Source organism: Ambystoma mexicanum, chromosome 4q, assembly GCF_040938575.1.
Source record: "Ambystoma mexicanum isolate Mex_15411 chromosome 4q, UKY_AmexF1_1, whole genome shotgun sequence".
Classification (NCBI taxonomy): domain Eukaryota; kingdom Metazoa; phylum Chordata; class Amphibia; order Caudata; family Ambystomatidae; genus Ambystoma; species Ambystoma mexicanum.
In genome coordinates this window covers 1,192,925,033-1,192,940,046 of record NC_090928.1, presented here as the reverse complement: position 1 = coordinate 1,192,940,046, position 15,014 = coordinate 1,192,925,033, and positions in this window count along the sequence as shown.

The window sequence follows — 15,014 nt, the reverse complement described above, 5'->3', positions numbered from 1 at the left end:
AGCACTGTGCACCCTTACACGCTGACGACTTGTTTGACATGTCGGGGATTGCGCAACATCGCTCCCGCGTCTGCAATATCTCTTACAAGAATTTGGTCAGATGGCCGAATACAAAATTAACTGGTATAAATCCGAACTCCTCCCGTTACAGCGGACGTCCCATGGTGGGACCGCGGTGGGGTCGCCCCCTTCAGCCTACAAACACATGGCATCAAATATCTAGGGGCCAACATCAGTGCAGCCATGGGCGAGTTGCTTTAATTAAATTACGCCTCGGTTCTACAGAGAATTAAAGCAGACCTGATTAAATGGGATGACTTGCAGCTGTCTCTGGCTATCGAGCCACCATACTCCCCATGACTCCTACCCCGACAATGTTCAAAGAATTGGACACACAGATCGCCACATTCATTTAGCGGGGCAAGAGAGCCTGGCTCAAATTAGAGGTGCTGCAAGCTGCCAAGGTGAATGGGGGGCTGGCCCTCCCCACCTGGAAATTGTATTACCAATCCGCTCAAGTGTGCTGGGCTAAGCGGGGCCAGCTGGAGGACCGCAGAGTTATCTATACTGACCCCATACTACCCTTCGGAGAGCCTCTGCATTCTACCGGCCAAACTGCCTAGCCAGGTTAAATCACACGCGATAATTGGGCCGACGCTGGCTCAGTGGCACAAAAGGGGGACGATGCTGAGGACGCCTGTCCACACTGCGCCGGCATGGATTAGTCCCAGGGCTCTCCTGTCATTCGGCCTTGTTCATAGGCTGCACCCTAAACAGGACACGGTATGGCTGTATGTCAGGGTCCTGGACCTGTATGAAGGGAATTCTGGAAATGGAGGAATCTGATTGGCTCAGATATAGGACCTTGATTTATTTATCTATTTGTATTGGTATAGCGCACATCAGCCCTCAGGCATCGTGGCGCTGTTACAGGTAGGCTTACTCATTACACAGGGAGTAAAAAGCATTGCAGTTACATGAGATTATACATTTGGTTCTTCAGGTTACAAAAAAGAAATTGCATTCCCTGTTTGACGTAGGATATCATACATTGAGTAGCTGGGTGGACTGAGGTGTAGAGAGATGCTTAAGTGAATAGCGTGGTTTTCAGGGATTTGCGAAAGGAGAGTAGAGACGGTTCTGCTCTGAGTGCGTTGGGTAAGGCATTCCAGAGTTTGGGAGCTATGTAGGGGAAGCTGATGCCACCAGCATTGTCTCTTTTTATTGCAGTTACGCAGAGTTGACTGGCGTGATGGCTTCTTTTAGGGTGGGCAGAGGTGTTCTTGGTTATAGTTTCTCATAGGTAGGAATCCACAGATACACCACAATTAACTCCCGCCAACTCGGCTGAACGCTGGCGAATTAGAACCTGAGCGGGATGTGTCTACCTTTCCATACTTGCGGTAATTCTATGTCATCTGTACACCTAACAACGTGGATCGAATCCACATACTGGCAAACATATGGGCGAATGACTTAGAGATCACCTGTATGACTTTTTTGCATGTGTCCTGCAAGGGCCCCTTCAACATTGAGAACAGGGAGATCCAATTTAAGCTAGTTCGCAGAGTATACTACATGCCTAGCAAGTTGTCACACGTACACCGGCATGCTGGCGGCAGTGGAGCGGTCTGGGGTCCACAGGGCACATCATGGGGTCGTGTTTGTGGCTGGAATTGTATTGGCGCATGGTACACCGGCATGTGGCGTGCATTGACCGACTGACGCTGGAGAGAGACCCGGGCCCTATGTTGTTTGCCGCTAAGAGGGACAAGTGGCATGAGGACCCAATGGTATGCAAATTGATACATGTGATGCTCTTCACTGCCCGTAACTGTTAATTATTTAGGGTAAGGAGGAAGTCCCACCTACTGAGGCCGTCTGGAGACCCTTACTTGCTAAATTGTGCTTAATGGAACGCACTGCTTTTAGGAGGATCTCGGGGTCTAGACAGGCAGACCGGTTCTGAGAGATTATAGGTCCCTATGTCTAACTCTCCTGTCGAGGGGAGGGGGGTCAAGGAGGGCAGTTTGAGGGGTTCTCTGTATGGTGGTCGGGGGGAGGCATGGGGTGTCAAACTATGACCTTGCGGTCATACGAGCCAGCGACGCGGGGTGGTCCTCTCATGCTTTTTGGTATGCATCATGATGGGCACCACAATGGTCGAAGCAACACCAAGAGCAGAAACGCTGAAGCGAGTGACTTTTCGACTGTCTCCACGCATGGGCCTGATGTTGGTCTCTAGATGGGTGTAGCTGTCAATGGTCTGTTGGTTCAACTTACTGTTTTCTCTTTCCGTTTCTTATAGTGGTAGGAATGGACTGTACGTTCTGTGGGGGGGGTTGTGTGGGTGGTGGGTGTTTCAGTGGGTTTGTTGTAGTCAACGTTCAATGCCTAGCATGTACTACAGAACTGTTCATATCACAACTATTGTCACGTAGTTTCTGTATACTGTTGCTTGGCTTGAAAATAATAAAGAATTAGATCAAAAACAAACAAAAAAGAGGACTTGGCGTAATTTGGGTTGCATTCCCTGCACACCTGTCCCCCGATTCTCAAAGAAGATTTGGCGTAATTTGGGGAGCATGCCCTGCGCACATTTCCCTTGATTCTCAAAGACTTCCCGTAATTTGGGGAGCATGCCCTTCGCACCTGTCTCCCCTGAATGCCCTGCACACCTGTTCCCTGATTCTCAAAGAGGACTTGGCGTAATTTGGGGAGCACGCCGTGTGCACATGTCCCCCGATTCTGAAAGAGGACTTGGCGTAACTTGGGGAGCACGCCCAGCGCACATGTCCCCCGATTCTCAAAGAGGACTTGGCGTAACTTGGGGAGCATGCCCAGCGCACATGTCCCCCGATTCTGAAAGAGGACTTGGCGTAATTTGGGGAGCACGCCGGGCGCACATGTCCCCCGATTCTGAAAGAGGACTTGGCATAATTTGGGGAGCACGCCCTGCGCACATGTCCCCCGATTCTCAAAGAGGACTTGGCGTAACTTGGGGAGCACGCCCAGCGCACATGTCCCCCGATTCTCAAAGAGGACTTGGCGTAACTTGGGGAGCATGCCCAGCGCACATGTCCCCCGATTCTCAAAGAGGACTTGGCGTAACTTGGGGAGCACGCCCTCCGCAAATGTCCCCCGATTCTGAAAGAGGACTTGGCGTAACTTGGGGAGCATGCCCTGCACACATGTACACACATATCCCCCGATTCTCAAAGAGGACTTGGTGTAATTTTGGGAGCAAGCCCAGTGCACATGTCCCCCGATTCTCAAAGAGGACTTGCCGTAATTTTGGGAGCACGCCCTGCACACATGTGCAACCATGTCCCCTGATTCTCAAAGAGGACTTCGCGTAACTTGGAGAGCATGCCCTGCGCACATGTCCCCCGATTCTGAAAGAGGACTTGGCGTAACTTGGGGAGCACGCCCTGCGCACATGTCCCCCGATTCTCAAAGAGGACTTGGCGTAATTTGGGGAGCATGCCGTGCGCACATGTTCCCTGATTCTGAAAGAGGACTTGGCGTAATTTGGGGAGCACGCCCTGCGCACATGTCCCCCGATTCTCAAAGAGGACTTGGCGTAACTTGGGAAGCATGCCCAGCGCACATGTCCCCCGATTCTCAAAGAGGACTTGGCGTAATTTGGGGAGCACGCCCTGCGCACATGTCCCCCGATTCTGAAAGAGGACTTGGCGTAATTTGGGGAGCAAGCCGTGCGCACATGTCCCCCGATTCTGAAAGAGGACATGCCGTAATTTGGGGAGCACGCCCTGCGCACATGTCCCCCGATTCTGAAAGAGGACTTGGCGTAACTTGGGGAGCACGCCCAGCGCACATGTCCCCCGATTCTCAAAGAGGACTTGGCGTAATTTGGGGAGTATGCACAGCGCAAATGTCCCCCGATTTTCAAAGAGGACTTTGCGTAACTTGGGGAGCACGCCCAGCGCACATGTCCCCCGATTCTCAAAGAGGACTTGGCGTAACTTGGGGAGCATGCCCTGCGCACATGTCCCCCGATTCCGAAAGAGGACTTGGTGTAACTTGGGGAGCACGCCCTGCGCACATGTCCCCTGATTCTGAAAGAGGACTTGGCGTAATTTGGGGAGCACGCCCTGCGCACATGTACCCCGATTCTGAAAGAGGACTTGGTGTAACTTGGGGAGCACTCCCTGCGCAAATGTCCCCCGATTCTGAAAGAGGACTTGGCGTAAATTGGGGAGCAAACCCTGCACACATGTACACACATATCCCCCGATTCTCAAAGAGGACTTGGTGTAACTTGGGCAGCATGCCCTGCACACATGTACACACATATCCCCCGATTCTCAAAAAGGACTTGGCGTAATTTTGGGAGCAAGCCCAGCGCACATGTCCCCCGATTCTCAAAGAGGACTTGGCGTAACTTGGGGAGCACGCCCTGCGCACATGTCCCTCGATTCTGAAAGAGGACTTGGGGTAATTTGGGGAGCACGCCCTGCGCACATGTCCCCCAATTCTGAAAGAGGACTTGGCATAATTTGGGTAGCACGCCCTGCGCACATGTCCCCTGATTCTGAAAGAGGACTTGGCGTAACTTGGGGAGCACGCCCTGCGCAAATGTCCCCTGATTCTGAAAGAGGACTCAGCGTAATTTGGGGAGCAAGCCCTGCACACATGTACACACATATCCCCCGATTCTCAAAGAGGACTTGGTGTAACTTGGGGAGCATGCCTTGCACACATGTACACACACATGTCCCCCGATTCTCAAAGAGGACTTGGCGTAACTTGGGGAGCATGCCCTGCACATATGTACACACACATGTCCCCCGATTCTCAAAGAGGACTCGGCGTAATTTGGGGAGCAAGCCCTGCACACATGTACACACATATCCCCCGATTCTCAAAGAGGACTTGGTGTAACTTGGGGAGCATGCCCTGCACACATGTACACACACATGTCCCCCGATTCTCAAAGAGGACTTGGCGTAACTTGGGGAGCATGCCCTGCACATATGTACACACACATGTCCCCCGATTCTCAAAGAGGAATTGGCGTAACTTGGGGATCATGCCCTGCACACATGCCCCCTGAGGTAACTTGGGGATAGCAACTGCTACTCATAGGCCACGGTTTACCGATCTGGAGACTCCTAGGTCAGAGTCGGCAGCTGCAGCTCCAGGGAAAGGAAGCAAGGACAGCTCTCGGGGGTTACTCGAGCTGCACTGCTATCATTGTGACAACCCCTTGTTAACTGAAAGCGGCTGCTCTGTCACCCAAAGGCATAATGCCGGCCGGGTCCACATGGGCAGGGCCGTGCGACCATTGCCCAACGTTTCCTGATGAGAGCCCCGCAATGCTGCATTGGGAAAATGAGGCTGTAATGCTTTAAGGATTGCACTGCAAATTCACTGCCCCTGATGCCAGGAAGATTGAAGGTCACATGAAACACTCCCTATGGCGTCGGCGGGTACACGATGCCACGTCCGCTACCCCTGGCATTTTGGTGAATTGACGTTCCTGCAAAACATGGGCAACACTGGTAAAACGCTGCCAGGGCAGACGACTGGCAGCCTGCCCCTCCAGGAAAATGTAAGCTATGAAGGTGCGCCCAATTCTCGCGTATGCATTGGGCAACTGCACCAACTGTGGGTGGAGGGTAGGTATTAGCACTCCACACATGTACTAGTGATGGAATTAAAATTGCCTATCACTGGGAATCTACTTATACATGTTCACCTCTGTTGCAGGAAAGAAATGTAAACAATGATAGAAACACTCATGCCTTGCATGGCTATGTCCCCCTATGACATTCTGCTTTCCCTTTTGCCTTGTAAAAGGGCAGGAGATGCACAGCGGAAACTGCTGTGGGCAGTGCCTAACCCACAGAATGAGGGATGTGCCGCGGGCAGGGGTGAACTTGCATATAGGCAACTCTGGAGATTCCCGGGTAGGACTCTGCACCCTGGGCCTCTTATGTGTGGTAACTTATTTTATTTCCAAATGTTCTCATAGGAAAAGGGTTGGTCTTGCTGAAAATCTGTAACATGGGGCCCCTTTGAAAATTATTTACAGGGCCTCTTTTGGCCCCCAGTCCACCCCTGGCGACGGGGGGAGTTTTGTAGATCCTCAGCATGCCCCCAAAGCGCAGATCTTGCATGTGTGCAAAAACTGCAGGCACCAAGATATTTGCACATGCAGGTTTCTTATGAAAATGAACACACAAGCAAACTGCATCTGTTTCCGGCCTTCTATCTCCCTGGTCATTTGTACTTTCATGGTTGTGGGTCATTAATCATTGTGTATCGTTAGAAAACAAATCCTGGCCTCACCTCCTGCAATTCAGCCTCTCAGAATAATGTCTCTGAGATTGTGGCTGAATGTTTGGAGTGACATCCACGCTCACTCCCTCGGTTACCAGTGGTGTATAACACCACTGACATGGCCTCCTTTTTTTAGAGGGGGCCAGAGGCTGGCTCTAGGAGGGCCTGGTCACCCTAGCCCCCCTGCTGGAGCTGGGCCTTAGAGGCTCGGCTCCAGAAATTTTCATCTGGGTGGGCCAGGGGTGTGATCAGGGGGGCCCACATTCCATTAGGTGTGGTTCTAGGAGTACCCAAAACAAAATGCTGGCGTTGATCCAGATTTCACAGATCTGTGATCCAGCAAAAAATGTCTTCCCAGATCTGCAAAAATACATTGCACCCCTCTATAAAAAACAGTACATGGCAAAAGAGAAGCAATGGAAATAGTGTTACAACATCTATTTACCAATCTTCCCTTCCCATCTGCTCTCCCCTTTTTGTTATATCTGATCCCCCTTCACCTTCCACCGTCCAGTCACCTTCCTTCAGTGGCCCTAACCACCGTTCCCATTTACCTCCCCTCCCACCTATTCACACCAGCACCCAGCATGCCTTTCCTGGCCTGGCTTGGGAGAATTGAGGGTGATGCCTCCTCTTCCTCCTCTGAGAGGGCTGAGCAGTGATGCCCACTGTCTTTGTACCATCTCAGATGGTGTCCGCTCAACAATACCTTCCTGAGCACTGCGCCTACTCCCAGCAGGCCCTGGATGAGATGCTTGTGGTCCGTCCATCTTGTTGTGAAAGATAGACCATTTTTTCCAAACCTCCTTAAATTTCAAGAACAGAACATACCATGTCCAATCAATACAGGTAGTCTTGTTGATCTTAATATTTCGAGCACAACAACATATCCTCCAATAAAATATACATATATACAATCCCCCCTCACACACCCCTTCCACAACCCCCTCTCCTTTCCAAATTAACCCCACAGAAGTCCTATTCTAAATGTCTCCCATCAATGGTTCATGTCCAAAATTACTTTTAAACACAACATTTTATTTTTTATTGCATTTTTGCAGCACAGTTTAATTGAGTTGAGAGTGTAAGGGAGTGCTAGGGCTGTAAGGGTTGCATCAGGAGGAGGACAGTGCTGGTTGAGGGGTTTGTGGCCTCCTCGTATTGCTCCTGATGCGGTGTGCCCATGTACATCATTGTCTGGTACATACTGTTTACATACTGGTAATAATATGCAATTGTCCATGATGACTCTTTGTTTGATGTGTTTACTTTGATTTGCCAGTGAATGATACAATTGTGTTCAATACATGTAGCCCGGATATTTTCAAGGTTAGATGTGTGTGTGTCCTAATCCCTGTGCTGCCCATCTATTAAACCATGAGTGAGGCTTTTTGGAATAGCTTATAATGCGAACTGAATCACTTCTAGGGGCACATAATTTTAACAGGTAAGGCATAGTGAAATTAAAAAAATACGCCCAGGAACACACACTTTGGTCGAGTGGTAAAGCCATAATTTGAGCATAGCCTGAAATTTAGATACTTTACCACACATCTTCCGAGCTCAAGTTGGTACACATATGTGTTGAAGTTTGACTTTGAATACCCAAAATAATACTACATTTTATACAGATTACTTTAAAAATACACAAGTCACATGGTAAATCAACCTCACAATGGGCCTCATTACGAGGTTGGCGGAATGGGTTCACCGGCACCGGTAATGGTGCCGGTGCTGGTAAACCCATTCTGCCCTATTACGAGGTCTCCTTGCGGGACCCGCAAGGGCGCCTGGTAAAACCAGGCGTCCTTACCGGGTCCCGCGCGGAGACCAGGGGGCTAACAATGGGCCCGTTGTTAGCTCCTTCCTCATTCCCATTGAGCCCTATGGGGGCTCGAATGGGAATGGGGATGTACCGGGTCCGGGTTCCTCGAACGAGGAATTACCGGGTCCTCCAAGGTTGGAATGGGCCGGTAAGTCCTCATTTGAGGAACCCAGACCCAGTATGCGGTAAGGAGGTAACCATGCCGCTAGTTGCAGCATGGTTACCTCCAACCTCGTAATGAGGGCCAATGTATTCATCATTGTATGAACATGTTGATGAAAAGATTAAGGGGTGGGGCATTTTGTTTTAAATCCTAAATTGCACAGATTGGAATTCTCATGTTTGCACTTTTTTTTGCACAAGGGGCCATTCATTCATTTTAATTGTTTCCACCAAGTACTGGAAAAGTAAGGAGTAAAATACAGTCGAAAATCGCCTTTGCTCTTTACTTTACCACTACGTGTCTGGAAAAGTGTAATTCAATTCCACAAATAACTATTGTGGGAGCTATCCACAATGGATTCCTTTGGACTGTGTCCGCTTTTACCAGGTGTAAAAGCCAGGCAGGTCCCATAGGAATCCATTGGTTTTCCACCAACGTAAAAATACATGCTGGTGGAACACCAATAGGATTTGGCAGGGGTACCTTGTTAAGTCCGATCTTCTCTTCAACTTCACCTTTCAAATCATACAAAATCCTGCAGCTCATAAAAAGTGGAGCTATATGCATTTAGTGCCAGTTCTGCCACTCCGCTTGACCTGGGACATGATCCCCTATGACTGTAGCTTTATTTTCCCCATCCTGAATGGAAGCCTACAAGCTCCAGCATAGCAATTAATGAGAATTTACAAAAAATCTCATAGAGACACAAAGTGAAATGAAATGCATGACAAGGCTATTGTTTCACACAGCTTGTTCTGTATCCCCTTACTTACTAATCACCCAACAATCACACTTAAATAGCTTCTAAAAACCCTATATTTTTTTTTTAAGTGCCACATCAGTGATCACTGCCTTCTTACCTTTTCTCATCTCTGATCACTTCCTGTTGTAAATAATCTGCCTCTGAGACAGTTAAAAAGATACGATCTCACTGGCCGGTCCTGTGCAGCCCTGGCTGTTTTTTTTTTTTTTTTTAATTCTTTTTATTGTTTTCATCCTTATATCAACAACAAGAGGAAAAGGAAAAAAAAACCAACTGCAATACAAATCAAACTCTAATCTAGAACATCCGTAACCCCCACACCCCTCCCCCCACCATAGCGCCAATGGATCCCCTCCCAGCCCTGTCCCCCCGTTCCCGGTTATCCATAAATGTCCAAAGGCTTCAGTCTCTGGGGGCACCACTGCTCCCTAAAGTCCCCTTTCAAGTATGCCAGTGTCTCTCCCCAGTCTGCCGGAAAGTCCCCCAGTCTATTATTTACCGCATAAGATGCCCATTCAATCGAGACTATGTCCCAGATTTTCCGTAACCAGTCTTGTTCCGTCGGGATTGCAGGGCTTTTCCACTTCTGTGCAATAAGGGCCATCGCAGCCAACGTGAAGATGACTTTTGCCTTGTTTGTACCCTTCCCCTCTACTTCTCCCCCCAATCCTCGCTTCCCCAGCAGAATTTCCCGTGGGTCTTGGTTGGCCTCTTCCCCCAGCGCCTGAGAGAGGGCCTGCATGACCCCACTCCAGAAGGGTCTGATAGCGGAATAATCCCACCATATATGGGCCGCGGATCCCCTTTCCCCACAACCCCTCCAGCATTTCGCCTCAGTCGTCGGGTACATCGCATATAGGCGGGCTGGAGTGTAATGCCAGCCATACAAATGTTTATACCATGCCTCTTGCAGTTGAGTCGCTCTCGCCACTTTTGGGATCAACTTCCAAAGCCTTTCCCAATCCTCCTGTCCCATGCTGAGACCCGGTTGCTGTTGCCAGCTCTTCATATACGCCCATGTAGGTGCTGGGCCTGCCTGCTCTAGTTGTCTATAGAAGTCTGAAATTAGCCGTTTGGAGCCCTCATTGGTGATGAGAAATCGCTCAAACTGCGTGAGGCTCCGAGTCGCCACCTTTCTTGTATCCCCCGACAACACCCAGTGCCTGATCTGGAAATAACGATGCCTCTCCCGTTCCCCCACCACGAACTCGTGTTTGCATTCCTCAAACGTTTTCACCCTTTCCCCACTGAATATGTCCCTCAGCGTTTTACAGCCCCTTCTCTCCCACTGTACAAACGCCCCTTGCACCACCCCCGGTGTAAAATCCCCATTATTGAAAATTGAGGTAAACAGGGATGGGAAGGTGGTGATCCCCTGCTTCTCCACTGCCTTGTCCCAGTGATCCACCACCCCCTTCGTGATCGAACTTAAATATAGATGCAAAGGCCTCAATCTTCTTGGGAGCCACAGTTCTTCCCCCAAGTGATGCCGATCCACAGCCCTATCCGTTTTTACCCAGTGCTTATGATAGGTATCAGAAAACCATTCCCTGATCACCCTCAATTGAGCTGCTTCGTAGTAGCGGTGAAAATCGGGGGAAGGCCAGGGGCTGTTTGTTTTTGAGGGGAGAGAGCAGAAAGGGTGGGTTTGGGGAGGCATTGGTATTTGTCCCAGGTCCAAATGTTAAATCTACCTCTGATTGCACTCTTTAGAAAATATTTAAATACTGCTTTTTAGTTCTAAAAGATGTACACCTTTTATACTTTGCTCGCAACATTATAGCAAACGCTCTTCTTTTTTGTTATTTTACGGGTGTTCATGTTTCATTTCCGGCACTGCCTAAACACCCAGCACCCAGAATTTACATCATACTATCCAAACAAATCCCACAACACACATGACATATACTGTTTGCATGCAAACTCTGTGAAGTTACTCAAATAGAATGAGGTTATCAAGTCAGTTTGAATCATTAAACATTCTGTCCGAGTAGACTAGGCTTCCAAACAAAGATACATTCTATTTAGGTCCGAGCCCCACTGAGGAGATTTGAAACTGGTCAAAACTTGCCAACCTAGCCTTATCATTTTAAGGTATGGTCTTGTTGGACCAACTCAGTGAGGTGCAGCTTCATTCCCTAGGAGTAGCTAGCAAGACACCCACATCTGAGCATATACACATTCACTTAGGGTGACAAACGGAAGCCAACATGCATTGGCAAAGCCAAAAGCTTGGGCTTTTGATTAGGCATGGATAGGCTTTTGCCAGGCACTGCCATAAGGGTACCACCTGGGCATAAGATGGGAATATCTGGAAATGGTGCCAGTAACTGGGCATATGATGGCATTGCCTGGCAAATGTCTGCTAATACCTATACGTAAGCCGAAACTGCAGGCTTTGTGATTGCTTGTTTAAGACAGGACTTCAGTGCAAGTCACAGAGGCATTGATAGATATATTGCTTATAAAATCAACTGGCTGAAGACACACATTAAGAGAATTGTACTACACCAGGAGCTCATTTACAGAGGCAATTAAGTAATTAACCACTCAAAGGAATGCTTAGATAAAACACTGTCAGGCCCTATACAGCAACACGTGTGGTGTTACTTTGTTATAGAGCTTGCTCAAAGACTTCTAGAAAGGTTAGGTTTTGGTAGTGAGGAATTGACATAGCCACGGCTAGTCGTTAGGTGGGTAAATCCCCAGACACACCCATAGGATGTGTGGTTCTCCTCACATTTTATTGCCATCCTATCTGTGTTCCACAACATGCGTTCTAGTTGTACCTAATAGGTAAAAAAGTGTCTGAATCAATTAGAACCACCGGCATTGCTCTGGCCAGCCTTCCATACCATTTTTTACATATCAGCCCTGGCCCTGTCACTAATGTCAGAAACCCTTCCCAAACTGCAAGACCACAGGGCCTAAAAATTCATATGGTTGCCTGTGTTCCAGTGCAGATGGAACGCGGCCTAGCAATTGAGATTGAACTGCCCCTTTTGGTGGCAGTACCAAAAGTAATTTGCTAATGGCTTGTCTCCTTCTCTAATCGCAAAGACATACTACAGAATTATGCCATGTAATGTTGCGCAGAGTAACGGTAGTGGTAATGTTTAATTCAAAGCCTTGCATTTATCACTTTTTGATTTTACTACTCTCCCCTCCAGAATAACATTGTTGTTACTACCAACCTTATCTTTTCAATTATACTCAAGTAGTTAATGCAGCAGAATATATAAATTGAATGTAATTTGTAAGAGCCCCCAGTCAGTTGACGCACCTTCTGCAGAAATTTGTGTTCAAGCAACTTAACCTGTCATTTATTGTTTGATATAGTTAACCATTTTATTAAGCATGATGTGAAAAACCATTATATTCCCTCAAAAAATAAACACACTTTAAATTACAGAAACATAAATTGTGATTTGTACTTTTATGGCTGTGGGGCATAAATCATTTCCTAGGGCAAGAAAACAAATCCTGGCCAGGCCTCCTGCAATTCAGTCTCTGAGGTTGCTGCTGAATGTTTCCAGTGACATCCATCCCCCACTCCTTCGGTTACCACTGGCGTATAACACCACTGACATGGCCTCCTTTCTAGGGGGGCAGAGGCTGGCTCTGGGGGGCCTGGCCCACCCGGCAGCCCTGCTAGAGCCGGGCCTGGTCCAAGCAGCTCGAGTGCCCCGGCGATTCTCTATTAGAGAGAGACCACCCCCCTGCAGTGGTAGAATTGTGCCAAAATAGCAGTGGAACTGTGACTCCAGCTGCGGACAGAGTGGTGCAGAAGGGGCAAAGTGCAACACAGTTTTCAAGGGGGGGTGCAGTCATGCTGTTTGACAGCCAATGGATAATCCCCCTCACTAATGTGAGAGGGGGTTTAGATTCTATTAAAGACGAGGAGGAGCGCATTATGCATTACAATCTTTACTTACTGAAACCACAGCAACCAAGTTTCTTTAACTTAAAACTGAAAACAGTACTTCAATGATGCTGAAGGAAAGAACCCCAAACCAAGATGAAGGACAGGTCATGCACTGCAAGTAACCAATAGGTAGAGACCCTCCCCCAAATAAGTCCTGTCCTCTAACATCATATCCTCCTCTGCAGCTACATCTCACCATATACCATCTCTGAAGACCAGATATTGTAGCATGGAAAACGATCAACTATGAACTCCGGGACGTCCATACGGCACGCCAACCTGGGACACTGAATGAATCTCCTTGACTGGGCCACCTCACCCTGAAGCTATATGCAAAACAAATTAAAAAGGCTGGGTGGGTTGGATAATACTCACCTCCTTGTCTTTAATGGAATCTAAACCCCATCTCATGTTAGTGAGGGGGATTAACCATTCTATGTCAAGACAGGAGGCTTCATACTATGCAAGTTTAAAGCCCTTGCATCACATTAAATGCAACATGATCAATACGTTTATGATAAAATATCTTTTGAACGTGGCCTCTTGGGACCAATCAGCTGCCTTTAAAATTTGCTCCAGACTTCCCACCAGGATAGCGGCCTTAGAAGCCATTGCACTCCTTACTGACTGTGATCCAAATGAAGAAACGTCAACCCCTGCTTCTTTCATGACCCACCTAATCCACCTGGCTAATGTGGCCGGGGACACAGGTTTATGGGGTTTTCTGTAAGAAATGAGCAGCTGAGAGATACCAGGAGGCCAGAGCCTCACTGGGCCTCATTAGGACCCTGGCAGTGTCGTAATGAACGGTGCCGGTACGGGACCGACACCCTTCATTGCGGGCTGCCCTATTACGAGGACTGCTGCGGGACCCGCTAAGGAACGCCTGGTCAGACCAGGCATCCTTAGCGGGTCCCGCTAGCAGTCCAGGATGCTAACAATGGGCCCGTCATTAACAGGGCCGTTGTTAGCATCCTCCCCATTCCCATTGAGCCCTGTGGGGTTCAAATGGGAATGGGGATTAATTTTTACCAGGTCCCTAGAAAAGGGCAATTACCGGGTCCGCCAAGGCCAGAATGACCCGGTTATTGCCCTTTTCTGGGACCCGGTAAAAAAACATTACCGGCGGCAGCCGTGCCCTTAATAAGGGCACGGCTACCGCCTTGGTCGTAATGCGGCCCACTGTCTTTAATTCAAAACATTTTAAGCTTTGCACCACACAAAGTTTATGATCTTCTGGAAAAGCTGGATGTGAAATGGAGGAAATCATGCCCTTAGTTCTCCTAGAGATAAAGAAGGTTACGCCCTGCGGGGAAAACACTTTATCATCAACATCCAATACCCTGATATCTGAAACTCTTTTAATGGCAACGAGACACAATAACATGGCTAGTTTGGAGAAAAGTTGCTGCAAAGACAATTCATCGTTATGTGGTTAAGAATGAAACAAATCAAAGACCATATTGACATCCCAGAAAACAGAATACCTAGCCTTAAGATTTAAGAGCCTTGCGCACCAGGAAGTGCCTGCCCACTGGCTCCCCTTTCACAAACACATGTCCAGTTGAAAATGGCTAACCTCCACCCGTTGATAGTCCTGTATGCCTTACCCTCTTTGAATAATTCAACCAATAAATTAACCACCTCTACTGGAGGGGCAGAAACGGGATAGAAGTGTTGAGCCACACACCAGCTAACCCAGCAGCTCCATGTCGAGGAATAGCCTGATTTGGTGGCAGCTGCCCAGGATTCCTTGATGATACAGAAAGAGTCCTGCGAACGACCTTGGAAGCACCAGGAAGAGCTGAAATCTTCCAAGCCATAAGGGAGAGATGCCCTTGAAGGACCAGTTCATGAGGGAGACCCCTTGGAGTCTGTCAGGAGCCGAGAGTGGAGAGGGAGAAGACAAGGAACATCCACCGCTAACTCTAAGAGAGCTGGAAACCACACCTGAGAGGGCCAAAGGGAGTCACTATTACTAGTGTTTCAGCCTGTGCACTTGTACCAGGATTCTGGCTATCATGCCAGGATT